At 39.6% G+C, this 18,034-nt stretch overlaps 1 protein-coding gene across 7 annotated transcripts in view; it reads left to right on the top strand.

Annotated features, from left to right (window-relative positions):
- mpp2b (MAGUK p55 scaffold protein 2b) overlaps nt 1-18,034 on the top strand; it is a 553,630-nt gene that overhangs the window by 394,705 nt on the left and 140,891 nt on the right. Inside the window, exon 1 of one of the 7 annotated variants that reach the window (XM_073071620.1) lies at nt 10,156-10,171. The exons of the other annotated variants lie outside the window; for them this stretch is intronic. The gene's annotated coding sequence lies outside the window, so the exon portion shown is untranslated. Of the gene's footprint in view, nt 1-10,155; nt 10,172-18,034 lie in introns of those variants that run through there. 7 annotated transcript variants of the gene reach the window in all.

The following is an 18,034-nucleotide window of genomic DNA, read 5'->3' as shown; positions in this document are numbered from 1 at the left end:
ATTTTCTTAATTGTTTGCATTAATTTTGAGTGACTCATGTCCGAGGATACCCAGAGCTGTCTCAAAACCAGAAATTTTCAATCTCTTGCTATTTTAAAACACTCCACTTGTCTGTTATATCAACAAAGTGGATGACTTCACATTTTACAAATGGTTTCAAATAGATCCGATTATTATCAGATAATATATACAATATACAACCTCAAATACTTGTCTTCACAGACATCCACGAAAAACAGAAGAATCCCAAAAGAATGAACAACAGAAAAACACTAGAACCCCAAAGCTCCCCTCTGCCTCCCCCTCCCCCTGCACAAGCAGCAACACATCAGACCTCTCCCCTCCCACTGGCCCGTTTCAGCAAAAACTATTAGCTTCCACCACCCACCAAACAACAGCAAAGCACACAATGAGAAACCATGATCTGCAGTTGACAAAGCTGTAGTTTACCCAACAGTTCGATATACCACAGGCGCTCTCCATCTCTCACTAACAAGGCACAGAGAGATATCACCTATTTTCACAGCGAAAGGGGAGACTAGTCACTGTTATGATATTACAGTCTGCCATGTCGCTTTTCCATACATCTGCCACAGCAAAATCATGATGTTCCATCTCTCACAACGCCTCAGTCCACAACAACGGACTTAAACTGGTCGACTGCAGGGCTGCACCCTGGAGGCGCCATCTTCCAAGTCGTGCCTGGAGATTGTTGGAAAGCGATCAGCCGACAAGCTCCAGGAACGGGAACTCATCCGCTGTGGGGGGAAAAAAACACAGTTTAGGTGCTACTTGCAGATCAGGATTTTGATAGAACTCCAAAACGCTTGAAAAGGGACATTAAAGAGAGGAATTAAGCTGTTTTTCACAGATCGGCTTGACGAGGCAGCCACTTGGCACTGTCTTAACTCCACATCCCATCCCCTTTACCATCCTTCCTTGTCTTGACTCTTTTCCCCCAATACCTCTTTGGATCCTCTTCCCAACTTACACTGCCCCCAACCTTGAATTGTCAGCCAAATTAAAAATATTGTAACTGGGCTATGAAAACTCACAGCATTGGTTTTGATAAGTGGGAATCTATAGTTTATGACAGAAGTGAATTGAGTCATTGGATGCAGGTAGGGATGTGCTACAATTACAGTCAGTGCTTTCAAACTCCGCTGTGCCATGAATAAGGCTGCAGATTCATACAGCACTCCAAAGCGTTAGTCAATGACGCTTTTAGCTGTTATACTTATGGCAGACGCTGTCCTTTCACAATCAGCTTATTTAGTCATCAATGGAAATCAGTGCATTATAAGGCCTGACCACAGTTTGGAAGCTGCATATCATATAAGAGGGAAAGCTATCAGCCAGCAGTGCTCCATGTAACTGTCTGGCACAGTACAGAAAGAATGCTAATATCGTAGACAATTACAGTTAGATTTGCTATACAGTGGCTAAAGTTTACCAAAAAAGCCTGTCAATATTAATTTTTTTGTCTGTGGAAGCACATGCGTTAAGAGGATCTACTAGAGGATTCTAAGATAATGCAAGATTTTCGAAAGGTAAATAGTGAAAGAAAATGAAGATTGACAAATAGATAAACTCAAGATTATCATGAGGGGAGAGTTAAAATAATTGAATTTATGCAAGAGATTATCTGACCGTCAAATGCTTTCATGTGTGCCAGTTTCTAAGTTTGATTTGGCGCTAGGAGCTTTGATCTTCCTGCCATATCACGGTGTGCAAGGTTGGTCTATGGGCTCCTTGCCTTAAAGGAAAATCCTTACAATAACCCCAGAGAATTTAACCTAATTTGAGAGAGAATTTGATATATAAAAGAAGAATGAAGGAATATAAGAACAAAATGTGGTTAAAGCAGTTCCTGTTAAGGACCCAATGAAGTGAAATTGGGCACAATGTACTGAGAGATAGTCTCTTGTGTTTCTTTGACGATATGACAAAGTTAGATTTTAGTTGTGATTCTGCAAGCTGTCTGAAGTCATTGGATAACATCTGTCAGATGTGATCCTTTTTTAACAATGCCGGTTTAGTTCCAACGGTGGAAAATGCAAATAGAGCTGCAACCGTGAGATTTCACTAATGACTCCTTACACATTTTCAAGGTCAACCTGCATTTGCAATTTATTATAACATAATGATAATCCCTTTTGTTTTCAAATACTGACGAGTCTGGTTCTATGTCTCTCTCCATTACTTTATTCTTGCTCTGACCTCCTGCATCATGTTTTTCTTCCCTGCAGAGCAGTTGGCAAATCATTTATCATTGCCCACATCCTCCTTTAATTTGCAAAATATAGGGATAATGCTTCCTAACTGTACTTGCAAATAAAGATCCTATTATGGAAAGTGCTTTAATTCACAGTGATCACAATGACAATTGATCACCAGAACCATTGCACAAATGGAATATGCAGTGAATACAGGGTTTAATTTCATTAAACCATCACTCAAATAACTTGCATATTGCTTTATGTAGTGCTTAGTTATGTAGTTTCTGTGTAACTCACATAGGAAATTCCAGCCTTTTATTAATCACCAGATACTTAGTTTTAATTCTATTGATATCTCTTAATCGTCTTGATTTTTCTGTGTTTAAATTTTCACTTTCTTACCTTTGCAAATTAATTAGCTGCAGTAATTAATGTCTCCAGGCACAATTGCACATATAGTCCAAATTGGCTAAGGTGAAAAATACATGGTTTTAATTAAGCAATACTTGATCTACCTTGAACAACATCCCTCATTTTGCTGTTTTGTTGATTCATAAGTTAGCTCATTCACATTGATTGAATGGAAGTGCCAATGTATTGATGTCATGTTCTATTCCCATGGAGGGGTGTTGTGAATAGTCTGGTTGTTAAAATGGAGTTGGTTGAACAGATCAAATACAAAGGCCAGATAACATTAACAAGGAATAGAAAGGCCAGGGGAGGGACAGCCCTTGAAATGTGTATTAGGTAAATCTGTATTGTGGTGACATTAAACTTTGCAACGAGCCTTATGCCATTCAAACATTGAAACTAAAATACTAGGAACACTGATCATGTCATCTGAACCAATAGTAACTTGCATATCCAGTTAGGGCATTTTCTATTTTTTTGTTCCCCCCCCCCACTCATCACCCCTACTGGGGCATAGGCCACCAACAGCAGCTTGCCAAAGTCCTCTGTCCTGGGTGGTAGAAGGTTTGTCGGCCCTGTGGCTTCTACAGACCTGCAGCTTTCACCACTCAAGTTCATATGTCTTCGAAATGGAGCTTCTGATGGCATCTCTGTAGTTCTGGGTTTTACAGGATGGTGTTGATAGCCCCATGTTCAACTCTCCTCTTTCAGCACCCAGGCTTGGGATCGTCCATGGAGGAGATGGGTACATTTGTACTGGAATTAATTGTGAGGATCAATCAAACAATTTCAGTGCTTGTTCATCATGAGGAGGCTCAGGAAGAGAATATAGTAAATATTTCGGTCAGATAAGGTTAAAAAAAGAGGCAACTTTGATTTTGTTTTGTTTTTGCCTGGTATCTATGTATAACTTCACAGGTAACACTGCAAAACATCAGAATCGTCTACTGAGAATACTGAGATAAATTACAGCTTCTCGTCTTGAGTGATATCAGTTAACTTGGTACAGACTAGAAGTTTAATGGAAACTTATACAATGTGGCTCATTTACAAAGAAAGTCTGTGGAGAGAGAGTGAGAGTGCATGTGTGTGTGTGAGAGAGAGAGAATGAATTTTCAAATGAAGTTCCTCTTCTTTGTCAGTCAGCCCCTTTTGAGCCAACCATTTTAAAGAAAACTTGTATTTGATGTTGCTCTGGTAAGCTGTTTGAGTGCATAGACAGCTTGTATCCCAAGTGGTTGTTGATGTCTGAGATTGTCTTGAGCTGTCAAATTCATGACAAACCAAGAAGCTTTCATTTATATTGCACTTTTTTTTAACCTCAGAATGCATGGTCACACTATTCAACCAGTGATTTAGGTATGCATTCGAAGTTCAAAGTAAATTTATTATCAAAGTACACATATGTTATCATATACAACCCTGAGATCCATTTTCTGTGGACATTTACAGTAAATACAAGAAACACAATAGAATAAATGAACGACTACCCCTGACAAATGTGCAAAAAACAAGAAACTATGCAAATACAAAAGAAAAAAATAAATATTAATAAGTAGATAAGCAATAAATAAGGAGAACATGAGCTGAAGATTCCTTGAAATTGAGTCTACACATTGTGGGAACTGTTCAGTGATGGGGCAAGTGAAGTTGAGTGAAGTTATCCCCTCTGGTTTAATATCCTGATGGTTAAGGGATAATAACTGTTCCTGAATTAGGCTGTGATGCACCCAGTCAATATACTCTTTCACCATACATCTATAGAAGTTTATCAAAGTTTTAGATGATGTGCCGAATCTTCACAAGCTTCCCAGAAAGTAGAAGCATTGCCGTGCTTTCTTCATGGCTGGACCCAGGACAGAACCTCTGAAATGATAACACCAAGGAATTTAAAGTTGCTGATACTCTCCACCTCTGATCCCCCGATGAGGACTGGCTCATGGACCTCTGGTTTCCTCCTCCTGAATTCAATAACCATCTCCTTGGTTTTGATGACACTGAGTGAGAGGTTGTTGTTGTGGCACTACTGAGCTAGACTTTCAGTCTCCCTCCTAAATGCTGATTCATCACCACCTTTGATTCAGTCAACGCCAATGGTGTCGTCAGTGAACTTGAATAGGGCATACGAAAAAGCTGGATGAACTCAGCAGGTTGGGCAGCATCTGTTGAAAGGAGCAGTCAATGTTTCACCCTGCTGAGTTCAGCCAGCTTTTTCGTACGTCTTGATTTGACCACAGCATCTGCAGTGCACTTTGTGTTGAAAATGGCATTGTAACTGTGCTTAGCCTCACAGTTATAAGTGTAGAGTGAGCAGAGCAGGGGGCTAAGCACACAGCCTTGTGGTGTACCTGTGCTGATAGAGATTGTGGAGGAGATGTTGTTACTAGTCCAAACTGACTGGAGTCTGCAAGTGAAGAAATCGAGGATCCAATTACACAAGGAGGCATTGAGGCCAAGGTTGTGAAGCTTAATGATTTTGAATAGATGATAGTATAGAATGCCAAGCTGTGGTGGATAAAGAGCATCCTGATGTATGCTTCTTCACTGTCCAGATGCTCCACGATTGAGTGAAGAGCCAATGAAATGACATTTGCTGTTGACATGTTGTGATGATAGGCAAATTGGAGCAGATCCAAGTTGCTTCTCAAGCAGGAGGTGATATGTTTCATCACCAGCCTCTCAAAACACTTCATTACAGAGGATGTAAATGCTACTGGATGATAGTCATTGAGACAGGTTACTGCGTTCTTCTTAAGCACCAGTATAGCTGAAACCTGTTCAAAGCAGATGGGTACATTAAGACTGTTGAAGTGGGAGGTTAAAGATATTGGTAAACACTCTGGCCAGCTGATCAGCACAAATATTTAGTACTTGGCCAAGTATCCCATCTGGGCCAGATGCTTTCCGTGGGTTCACCCTACTGAAGGATTCACTCACGTCAGCGTTATAGACCAAGATCAGAGTCATCAGTGGATTTTGAAAATCTTTTTCTATATTTTGACGATCAAAGTGAGCATAAAAGGCATTGAGCTCATCTGGGAGAGAAGCCTTCTTTTCACCTATGATGCTTGGTTTCACTTTGTGGGAGCTGATAGCATTCAAGCCCTGCCACAGCTGTGGAGCGTCCTTCAGTGATTCAAGTTTGGTCTGGAATTGCCACTTCGCATGTAAGATGGCTTTCCTGAGACTTCTTGTACTTGGTCACCAGACGTAAATGCCCTGATCTGCCCCTCGCCAGATTGCAGATCTCATGTTCCACACAGAGGCTTCTGATTGAGGAAGATTCTGAATGATTTTGAGGGGACACACTCACCTGCAACTAATTTTATAAAGTCCGTATCAGCCATGGTGTATTCATTAGGATCCTCTGAGTTCTTGAACATGGTCCAGCCCACCGACTCGAAGCAATCTTGTAGCTGCTCCTCTGTCTCATTCAATGTTGTTGTGCCAGTAGTAAAGAAATAGAGTCATACAGCACAGGGATCAGCTATTCAGCCACTGAGTCCACACCAGCCAACAAGCACTCATATAGGTACATCCTACTTCAACACTCCTTGTACTCTCCTCAACTTTCCCCAGATTCCACTGCTTACCTTAGTACAAGTGGAATTTTACAACAGCCATTTCAAACCCCAACCTGCATGAATGAGATATTTGATTGATTTCTGAGCTGAAAAATTATTCAAGCGTAGATTTTAAGAAGACAAAGCATGTATTCTCTTGAGTGCAGAAGAGTAAGAATTGATCTTGAAGTGCATGGATTTCTTTATGGGGGTGAACAGGGTAGATGTTTCTCCTGGCTAGGGTGTCCAGAACCAGCATTACAGTCTCAGGGTAAATTTCTTCTCATGTCGAACAGAGATAGTGTGCAGGCTCAGTCAGTGAGTTTATTCACAGAAACTGTTGCGTAATAACAGAATTGAAGAATGTGTGTTTACTGCAGGAAAATGGCATTGATGTAACATACCAGCTTACTGAATGGCAGAGCTGGCATGAGCCAGTCACACCACAACAGTGGCTGCTAGGCAGAAAAGTGACTACCAAGTGCAGTAAGTGCAGGGGCTATCCCTTTCACAGACAGAAGGCGAAACTTCTAAGTCTATGGCACTGTGGATGGCTTTTCTGTACAGTATGGAAAGTAAAAGGCTAGGAGTATTGCAGTGATGGGGGATTTAATTGTAAGGAGTAGACAGGTGTTTCTGTGGCTGAATATGAGAATCTAAGATAGTATGTTACATCCATGGTGCCAGGGTCAAGGATGTCTTGAAGTGAGTACGGTCACTCTGGAGGTGAAGTTTGAGTGAACAAACTATGTTGATGGATAGAAAAGAGTGAGGTTCAGCAGTATGAATGTAAAGAGGTTGGAGCTAATTCATAAGGCAGAAATTGCGTGACCACTTCCTGTGCTGGTGGGTATCAAAAGAGAATAGAATGATGTGTGGCTGTAAAAATGGGGTAGGAGGGAGAGATTTAGGTTTCTGGGACATTGGGACTGGTTATGGGGAAGGTGAGACTTGTATGAGCAGGATTGCAATGACATTTGAGTGGATTTAAATTAAATAAGCAAGCAGAAGGGAAGCTGAGCTAGGAGCATGAAGAGGAGGAGAAGATAAAGATAAAAACAATACATAGGAAGCAAAACAGGTGACAGAGAGGCATGGGCTTGCAGGTGAGGTAACGTTTGTGTCACCTCAGTCGCAGTGTGGAAGTTGCAGCAAGGAAAGTGTTAATAATTATAGAGGCAAGAATAGTTTACAGATAGAGTGCTGACAACCCAGACAGGAGAGTCCTTTGAAGTGAAGCCTTTGGACGTAGTTTCCCTTTTGCACAGAGGAGGCCAGGAGCCATTTTGGCTTACTGAGGTAAGATAAGAGGGTAGCAGAAGGATTTAAGGAACACACACCAGCTAAGCAACAATTGCTTTACTAACTTCAAAGTATCATCAGTTGTTAGCTTATAGTTTCTATTGACTTTAAACACCTATATTGTGAATGATGATTGATCCTGCAAGTAAGGAATTTGAACATACACAGAGTAAGGGCCAGTAACATCATGAAGGATCCCACCCATCCTACTTGGGGACTGTTTGTCTCACACTCCCATCAGTGAGGAGGCTACATAGCATCCATGCCAGGATCACCAGGCTCAAAATCAGTTATTTTCCACAGCAATAAGGCTGATCAACACTTCCCCGCACTAACCCACCCCTCTACACCCTAGCCACCACTACTTTATCATTTCCTGTCAGTCACCTTATGTACAGACACTCCTGTGCCTAGAATCACTTTACAGACATACAATCTATATATATAAGATATTGTTATGTATTTATATTTATTGTGTTTTAAAATTATTATTGTGTTCTTTATCTTATTGAGTTTATTGTGCTGCATTGGATCCGGAGTAACAATTATTTCATTCTTTACGCATAGGTTAAACAAACTTGAATTTTTCCCAGCTGGTCAATATAACTGCTAGTCAATTTTGCATAAAAATAGCATCTCTCTTTTCAGACTTCAAGGCAGGGGCCATACTGTTATCCTTGTGAAAAAAGCAAATAAAGTGTGATTGAGGGGCGAGTGTGAGTTTTCAGAGCCCAGTTAACTGGCAACAACACCAGCACCAATAAGAAAATGCCCAGCCCATGTACCCTTGCCACTCAAATGCAATTACCATGGTGATGTTCTCAGTCATCAACTACTGGAGCACCATGACCAGAAGCTGAATGGAGCAACCACTTAAAAAGTTGTAGTCACAAGAACAGGTTGGAGCTTGGTTATCCTGTGGTGAAATATTCCTCCAAATCCATCTACAAAGCACATGTGCACATGTCAGGAGCATGATGGAATACTCTCTCCTTCCTCACATTAGCTTGGCTCCAGTAACAGTCTAGAAGCTCAGTAGCATTCAGGACAAAGCAACTGGTCCACCGTCGTAAGCATACACTCCCTCCACCACTGTAGCACCTTAAGTTTACAGACACAGAATTGTCTACACCAATTCACAAAGACTTCTAGACGGCAGTTCCCAAGTCTACAAATGACAAGGACAGGAAGTATGAGAACAACCACCACAGACCCCCAATACCACCTGAATGTTTCCCTTCTTCCCCGTCAAGCTCTTACCTTTCTGTCACTCTTCTTCATCACCACTGCATCCAATTACCGAAAGTCCCTGTGCCATAGCAGACCATTATCAATGCCTTCCCAAGGGGATCTGACGAGGGGTACTAAGTGCTGTCCCTGCCAGCATCCCCTGAATGAAGAGAACAGTGATCTATTGTGTTTCTGCTTTTCTTTAGATAAATAATTTCTTGGCCTTTGAGGTTGATAGGTTCTCACAGCTGCACTGGTTGAGTGTGTTCAGTATTACCCTGAAACGTTGCATCAATGTCCATGAAAATTTGATCCTTTGAAATAATGCAACGGCCTCAGTCCCTGGAAGTTAAATCTATGGGTTTCAATGCAGTTGATAATATCAGTGCCTCTTTTGTAACAGAAACAGCGAGGGACAGAGCTTGAGCCATGCTATAAATAGGCAGAAAGAACGGTCTAGGAATAGGTAATTTGTTGAAAATAGGCTTTTGTGTAATGCCTTTTAATACAGACTTTTTGAGAATGTGTTGCACATTAAGGAGGAAAAACAAAGACATTCATATCCTGATATGTTATAACATGGCACAAATCCTGTAACATCTGATACTGCCACACCCCAACAGAATTACCTTTGTATTCTTAAATTATAAATCAAAGTTTGGAGGAAGTAATTGCAGTAGGCCAGGCAATCTTACAGTAAATTTCAAATGGGTTTCATTCTAACTGAATAGTTGAAAGGATTGTGTTGCCCCTGATTACTTCATTGGTTCTGTGGTAATTGTAAGGTTATGTGAGAGACCTTCCAGAGTGTGGTGTGGGTTGCAATGTTCCCACAGTAAATCCAGTTCCTTTGAAAAGATATAACTCACCAACACTTGTTCAAGTGCAATACCTTATGAAGTGTTTTTGTTTCTCTGTGAGGTTGTATGGTGAAGTATTTTCTTTAGAAAACAACAGGGATGTTTACCCACTGCAATAAATGTACATTTACATTCTAAACCGTCTTCCCAGATAAACTGTACATTGGAAGTAACTTCTTCCAGGTTCTGAGATCATTTGATATAAAAGCTCTTACTTGCCTTTCAAATTAATACTTAGTTTTGTGGGTGTGGTACATTTTCCGGGCTCCAACTTAGGAGAGGTTTCAAACTCCAGCCATGACCACATGGTTGACTCAAAACCTTAAAATAAAACAAATATAACCAATCTCATTCCTCAGTAATTAAAGGGTAGCTATATTGTTTTTTTAAATAATAGAAGATTATTTTGGGAAACAGTGTATGAAGATAATTGTGGGGTGTTAGGGCCTTAAAATTCGTCTTGTCAGAGGGCGACTTGTGCACTCTTGAAGTCGACTCTGTTAAGAAGGGAAATGCAACATTGAGAAGTTTGATTTTGGCTTCAATCAAAAGCAGTAGAAACTCAAATGATTAAAACACCAAGTTTGTAAGTTCCATGCCTTAAAACTAATTTTCTGAAGCTTGAATTGTGTTTATAAGGCACTCGTTGTTTAATTTGCTGCTTTTAAATGGGATTAACTACTGTTTTTAAATGTAGGACATTAGTGATAATAGAGAATAAGAGTTTATACACATTGTTTAGGTGAAAGTAGGCTTTGAAATTTAGAAGTGTATCGCCCACACAACCTGATGATCATTTGCCAGATGCCATTGATTTTCAAAAGCATGTTCTGGCAGTGGGCTGTATTTCTCCAGCTCCTTTAATAGGTTAAAGCCCTTAAGAATGATTAGGTAGTGATACATTATCTTCTGCCATTTTGCATATTGTTTTGACAGGTAGTGAAAGAAATGCATTTGTAAAGTGCCTTTTTTGATTCCCAAAACATCTCAATGTGTTTTACGACCAATAAAGGCCTTTGCTGAGGTATGATTATTGTCGTTTAGAAAACTTAGCATCTGATTTATGCATAGTGCAAGGGGAAGGCTGAGGAAGGACATGATGGAGTTATGCAAAACCCTGAAGGGAACATATAGTAGGAAACCTTTCCACTTACAGAGATGACTGAAAGGAGAAGGTTTAGTCTGAGGGGTAAGAGATTTGAAGAGGATCCAAGGAAGGTTTTCTCTTTCGCCTAGAGGATAGTTGGAATCTAAAAATACACTGCTTTACTTACAAAGTATCTTAATGGGCAACTGAATTGTCAAGGTATTGATGGTTTCAGACTGACTGCAGGTAAATTGGATTAATACAGATAGCTTCTTGATGCTTGGCATGGACATTTTGTATCCAAAAAGGGCCTTTTGTGTGCAGTATGACTATGATATCTGTCAAAAGACACTTGTCTTGAAACATCAAAAACGCCCTTAATGGAAGAATCTTTGAAGCTGGTCATAAAATGATGAAAAACATTGAAAACGACTGAAATGAAATTGGGAGCCTACATTACCACACTTCTAGCTGATTTGTTGGACACTGTGTTTGTAACTTCAAGGCAAATGGATTTTTTTCCCTTTGGGGAAAAAATCTTAGAACCTCTTGATTTTTTTAGAACTAGAATTTAGTGAAAAGTTACATCTGTGAAATAATATTACATTTGTCACATGTAAAATGATGGCATACAGCAACAAAGCTACTCCAGAACAGAGAGGGAAGGATTGGATGAATATTTGCTATCAAAACCTGGTCACGCTGGTGCCATAAATCACTGTGATTAAATTGAAACATCCAATTTGAATACAGCTACCCTCCAATCACTGACTTTTTCTTAGGATGAAATTACCCTGCTGTTATTGGGGGAAGTTGCTTTAATTTATTTTACGTTCTGTTTCCTCCAGTCTATAAATAGATTTTTTTTGAGGCAAACTGATTTTTTTTTGTTGTTTTGAGTCCTGACTAATGGTCCATCCCATTTTCAACCTATTGGCTGACATTGTGTTGCCAATGGAGACACTGGTGTAAATATAAAGTGCATTAACTGTATTGTGATATGGAACTTCGGACTTGCAAGTAAGAAATTCTTTTGCATAGTTATTTTAACTCCCTGCCTTTAGACAAAAGCAAATTCACAAACTCAGCAGAGAAGGAGGATTAAAGTAATTTTTTATTCCTCCGCTTTCAAAGTTAAACTGCTCGTGTAACCAACTGGAATGTGCTTATTTTGATTTTTTTTTAATATTTTGAAAGCAAAAGGCCAAGGTCAAAAATTATTGCTGGTTTTTGAGTCAGCTAGTTTATAAATGAGGGCAGAATCAAAGGGATTTTACAAACATTTACAGACTCATTGCTTGATCCCTGATTGAGAATTTAGTGCAGGTTCTAAGGTGTAGGAAGCAGATCAGATTTTCTCCTCCTTTGTGGCATCTGTTATCTATGTGTTACTTAACGTTATGTAAATTAGTCTGAAACAAAGCTTATGGATGCTCAGTTTCAGACAATTAGATTAAATCTTACTTTACCTAGGGCAACATTTTATGTCGCCTTTTGCTGGTATCAGAATTGAAATTATGTATTTGCAAGTATGGTGTGATGGTAATTCCAAGCAGAGCGTTCACACATTGACATCTCCACAAATGAGTCAATTAGATCTCTGCCTTGCCATCTGAACCTGGCAACTGGATTCTGTCTGAAGGAACTGAAGAACTGCTCAGAGGATGTAACGTATCCCATTCAACATGGAGGAGTACTTATTTGTCAGTTGATGAGGTTGACCTAGTTGTAAATAAAGTACAACTTGTATAGTTTTATATCTGGAAGCAATGAAAAATTATGCAAGGTTGGAGCCACAGTCCCTAGTGAGTCTCACCCTGAGGCTGATGAATGTTCTATCTCTGTGAACTAATGCACTTATACCAACCTTGGAACTCTTCCTTTTCACTTGTGAGGCTGCAGTTGCTTCAGTTATATCCTGGCTTCCTGCCACCAGGCCTGTTCAATATTTCTCCTGTGATTCTATTCTGCAATTGTTTTACAATATTTCTCCTGTGATTCTGTTCTGCAATTGTTTTACAACTAACTGCCTAGCTAGGCCAGTAAGAGTCAACTGTTCAAACTGTGTGCTGCTTCCCAGCCCTATGGGATATTAATGAACTAATTTTATTTTGCAGTTATCGCTTAACCTGACTAGAGCATGTAACTTAACAAATATTTAATCTTGGAGCTTGCTATGGTGGGATTTGAATGACAGGTGACTTCACTGCCATATCCAGTTGTCAATCACACTGGAGGTGTTGATTATGCCTCTTTGGTGGGGCTGTGCTTCGAGATGTAAAATCCTACCTTCCTTCAGAAATGTCAGACTGCAGTCTCAAGAGGTACTTGCATGCACAAACCTCACTGTAATGTTGCTGAAGCTTACTTATAAAGCTGCCAACTTGATTACCAGGGAATGAACATCATGGCATTTTTCATTTGTCTGCCTTTTTGTATGCACACTGTTAAATCGGCAGTCACTAGACAAGAGTTTGCAGCTCCATATCAAAAATACTCTAACGAGTAATTTACTGGAGATACCACTGTTAACCCTGGTGATTTTTTGAAGGGCAGGATGATGGGTGCATGATATTATTTGATGCATATATTACAGATTCTTCCCTGTTTCAGGTACCCTATCCACTTCTGACAAATACATGAGCAGATGGTATTTGGTATTGTTTTATAGAGTTATAGAATATGGAAACAGGCTTTTCAGTCCAATTCATCCAGAACGACCAAGTTGCCTGTCTGAGCTACTCCCCTTTTGCCTGTATTTAGTTGATATCCCTCTGGGTGCCAATGTCTTTTTATACATTGTAATCGTACCCTGCCTTGACCACTTGCTCAGTCTAGTTCATATAACAACCATCTGTGCAAAAAAGTTTCTCCCAGGTCTCTTTTAAATATTTCTCCTCTCAGCTTAAATCTGTGACTCTTCTCTCCTGCAAAGAAGATTATGACCATCCACCTTGTATATGATTCCACGTCCCTCTGAAAAGTCAGTTCTCTACCTCCTGTGCTCCGGGGGAAAGGGTCTCAGCTCTCCAGCCTCTCTTTATTATTCAAGCCCTCCAGTCTTGGTAACATCCTCATGAATATTTTCTGCATCCTTTCCAGGTTTATGATACTCTACCTATAGAGTGGTGACCCAAACTGTACACTGTAATCTAAGTGTGGTCTCATCAGTGACTTGTACAGTGGTGACATGGCTTCCAAGCTCCCGCACTCATTGCCCTGACTGATGAAAGCAAGTGCCCCAGATGCCTTCTTTATCACCCTGATCTCAATCCAGACTAACCTAGCAAGCTGGAGCATGAAAAATTAAATTGAATATTTATGGCAAGTTTATTGTTTATAATCATGGTTTAACAAAAAAAACATAAGCAGAGTAAATCACTCCACCCTTCATGTTTGGTCTGTCATTCAGTAAGATCAGTAGCACTTTCCTGCATTAACCTCGAAATCTTGATTATCTTAATATCTAAAATCCTAACAATTTTTCTTTTGAATATACTTAGTGACTGAACCTCCACTGCTTCTTGTTAGTAGTTTAGCAGCACTGCTGGGTGCTAATTACTGGGCTAGTGGTCCCAAGACCTAGACTAACAAGGCCTGTGTTCAAATCCCACCTCAGCAACAGGGAAGTTAGTCTCTACTCCAGAGATTGCTTCACAAATGACATTGATAGATTTTGGATATTAAAGAATTCAGAAATGTTAGGACATGAAAATGATCTTTATGGTAGAACATCTGTTATGAACTTGTTGACAAGAGGAGCAGGCTCAGGGGACGATGGCCTCTTCCCAATTATTTTTCTTATAATCTTATTAACTTCCCTCTGGATGAATAAAATTTCTTCCGATCTCAGTCTTGAAATATTTATGTATCTATGTACCACTTTTGTGTGTGTAGATGAAAACACAAGAGATTGCCTTGTTGAATATTTGTGGAAGTTCTTTAGTGTCTGTGTTTTCAAAGATGGAATATGAATAGTCTCCCACTAAACTGGCAAAGGGAATGAAAATTAATGTAACTCATTCCAGTGTTTTGCAAATAACTCAAATCTGTATTACTTTGGGAACAAACTTAAATAAGAAAAGCAGCTGCAATGTTACCATTCATTTTGAGAGGACTAGTATATAAAAGCAAGGATGTTATGCTGAGGCTTTATAAGACATTGGTTCAAAGCTTCAAAGGTTCATTTATTATCAATGTATACAACTCTGAAATTCTTCTCTGGGTAGCCACGAAACCAAGAAAGAAAAGAACAGCAGCAGGATCATCAAATCCCCCTCCCCGCACAAAAAAACCAAAAACAGAACAGGCACATTAACCCCCAAATTCCTCCTCCCCACACAAAAAAATGAACTAAATGGAACAGGTACATCGACCCTCAAATCCTGCTTCCCTGCACAAAAAAATGAGAAAGATTGGGAAAAAAACACAAAATATAAAAAAACTATAAGACTGAGAAGAAAAGGCTATAGTCCAAGTCCATATCGAAAATGCAGGAGACCTGGGTAACATTCTCCAGGCCTTTCCCTCTCCAGTAGCAGAGCAATCAAAAGGCAGGCAGCCGGCGGCCATCTTCCGCATTCACCTTGATGTTTCAAACTCCCTCATCGCTTTAATCAGCGAACAATAGAAACTTTAATTGGTGAACTGGAGTCAAGCATTGACCTGAGTCTTGTCCCACAGCCTCCCTGCTAGGAGGTTTGCATGCACTGCCTCTGCCTCCCAGAATCCTCTCAGAGACTGCAGAGTGCTGAAGCACCTAAACTGCCTCCAAACTTCTGCATTAGCCTTCATGTTTCAATCTCCCTCATCGCTTCAATCAGCAAAATGGAGATGAAAGTCAGCTCGTTCTCCATAGCCGTCCCGCAGACTGCTCGCCATGAGAGTTGCGCATGCTGCCTCTGCTTCCTGGAACCTACTCATGACTGCAGAGCGGAGGAGCACCCAAACGATCTCCAAACTGTAAATCACAGGCTCCAGCAGTTTCAGAATCACATTCAAGATGAAAAACAAATGTAAAAGACATAAAAGAAATGAAATATATGATTTCATGAAGTCCACACTTGGGGTATTGTGAATAGTTTTGGGCCCCTTTCCTAAGAAAGGAGGTACTGGCACTGGAGAGGCTCCGGAGGAGTTTCCCGAGAATGTTTTCAGGATTGAAAGGGTTAACATATGAAGAGTGTTTGATGGTTCTGGGCCTATACTCACTGGAGTTTAGAAGAATGAGGGGGATCTCATTGAAAGCTATTGAATATTGAAAAGCCTAGATCAGTGGTTTCCTAGACCACATCCCCAGTGCAACCCACCCCTTTCCAGTCATTACATAAAAACTATAAAGAGCTTTGATTTATGATGCACAGTGAAAGAAAATAGGAACTGCAAATTCATAGCAGTGACAAACAATTGCAAAAACTATGCAAATCTATTTAAAGCTACAAATAGATTTAATTATAGTGAAACAATCTGAATCAACAATTTTAGAACACAGATTAGTAGTGCAACTATTCACTACATTGCATTTTCACATTTTGATGAGATGATGGGCTTGGTGCAGTGATACCAGCTTCACAACATCAGGCCTAATGCCACGAAGGAGTCTCAGATCCCCACATTCCGTAATTTCTAGTCTGTTTCGTTGCTTTGAAAGAAGTTGGGCGACTGCACAGAAACTGTGCTCCACTAAGTATGATGTCAGAAAGGCAATTAAAACATACTGACTTTTTTCTTTATACTCTGATAACAGTATATAATGATTTAATAAGCCAATCACTTATTTTTTTATGATAAGCTGTATCTGTGAATTGCACATGAATGGTAAATAAGTTAGGTACAGCTTTTTTCAAGAAAGTAATAACCCCATGATGGTGTCCTGACATTGATGTTGCCCCATCTGTTGCACAAGCAAGAATGTCAGTGAGCAGAATGTCCTTCTCTTTGAAAAATTGCTCAACAACCTGAAATATTGACTCGCCCTTCGTATCTGTTTCTCGTCCCCTTGCAAATACTGCGGCAAATCTTGAATCATGCTTGCATCTTTCATGAAGCAAACTTAATCAGGAAGCAAAGATTCATTGCCTGGAAAAGTTCTGTTGTTCTAAATGTATTTCACAATGCGTCTTCTATATTCTCAAACATTTCGCCTATTCGTCTCTGAGCAGAGTTGTCGCTGAGTGGAATTGCTTTAACCATTTGGTCTGGTGACTTATGTAAAAGTGTACTCAGAATCTCCCTTACTGCTGGCAGAATCAGTCCTTCCCCTATTGTATGGGGCTTTCCAGTTTTAGACGAGCAATAACATGTTGTATTAAACATGTAAATCAGCACTGTTTTGTTGTGAAGTGCTGGCTGACATGTTTTGAAATGTTATCCGGTTCTCTCAAGTAATTTTATGTCTCAGTTTGGAAAAAATTAGTAGAACTTTTGATCCCTGATTCGATTTTGAAAGAAGATGGGGGTCTTTTGCCAAATACTATCATTTAATTTGAATTATTTTATATGGTTTCCTTTCAATTTTTTTTTATAAATATGAATTGGCGGTTGATGACTCTTTTTCTTATATAGATGGTAAGACGTATTGCTCTGGGGGGTTGATTCCTAATGTTTTTTTCCCTTTTGTTTTTGTAGTCAGTGGGTTTTTTTTTTCTTAGTTAGACGGGGGGTTTTTTCTCCTCCTTTTCCTTGTATATAATTTTTTTCCATTTTTATATATTATGATGAGCTTTTTTCAGCTTTATCAATTGTATACATATTAATTTGTTGAAGTTTTGTATCATTTTATAGCTGTAGAAGATTTTGTACCAATAAAAAGATTCTAAAAATGAAAATGAAATGTTATCCGTTTCAGAAAGTTTTCACAAAGTGACTGAAAATAAGCCAAGTTCTTTTTTGTTTTATCAGAGTGTATTCTCTTCAAATATTCGAGGAGCCTGGATGGTTTCATTGTCACACTTGAAAAAAAAAATCACACAACAGACACATTGACCACTGTTGATTTCTTGGTGCAAGTACAAATCCATATTTCAGATTCTCCACACTATACTGTCTACACCATTTTGTCATTTTGTCTGCTTTTGCCATTTTCGTTATGGATTAATGACCACGGTCAATCACCTGCTGTTTAAGTCTAACCTCAAGTGTTGTGATCAATAAAGAGGAAAGTTATGACATCATTGTAGCTCAGGCAAAAGCTGACTCTGCCTGAAGGTACATAAAGTGGAGCAGTGATATCTTGGTTAGGCCACAGGCTGGAGAAATGTGGTCAAGATCATTGAAAGGGTAGATTTTAAACTTTACCCCATTGAATGCTATACCCTAATTCACAGGAATTGTAACTGTGTGATTAGAGTATGGGAATCGTAC

Source organism: Hemitrygon akajei, chromosome 18, assembly GCF_048418815.1.
Source record: "Hemitrygon akajei chromosome 18, sHemAka1.3, whole genome shotgun sequence".
In the NCBI taxonomy this organism is placed as follows: domain Eukaryota; kingdom Metazoa; phylum Chordata; class Chondrichthyes; order Myliobatiformes; family Dasyatidae; genus Hemitrygon; species Hemitrygon akajei.
This window is presented reverse-complemented; position numbering and strand designations above follow the sequence as displayed.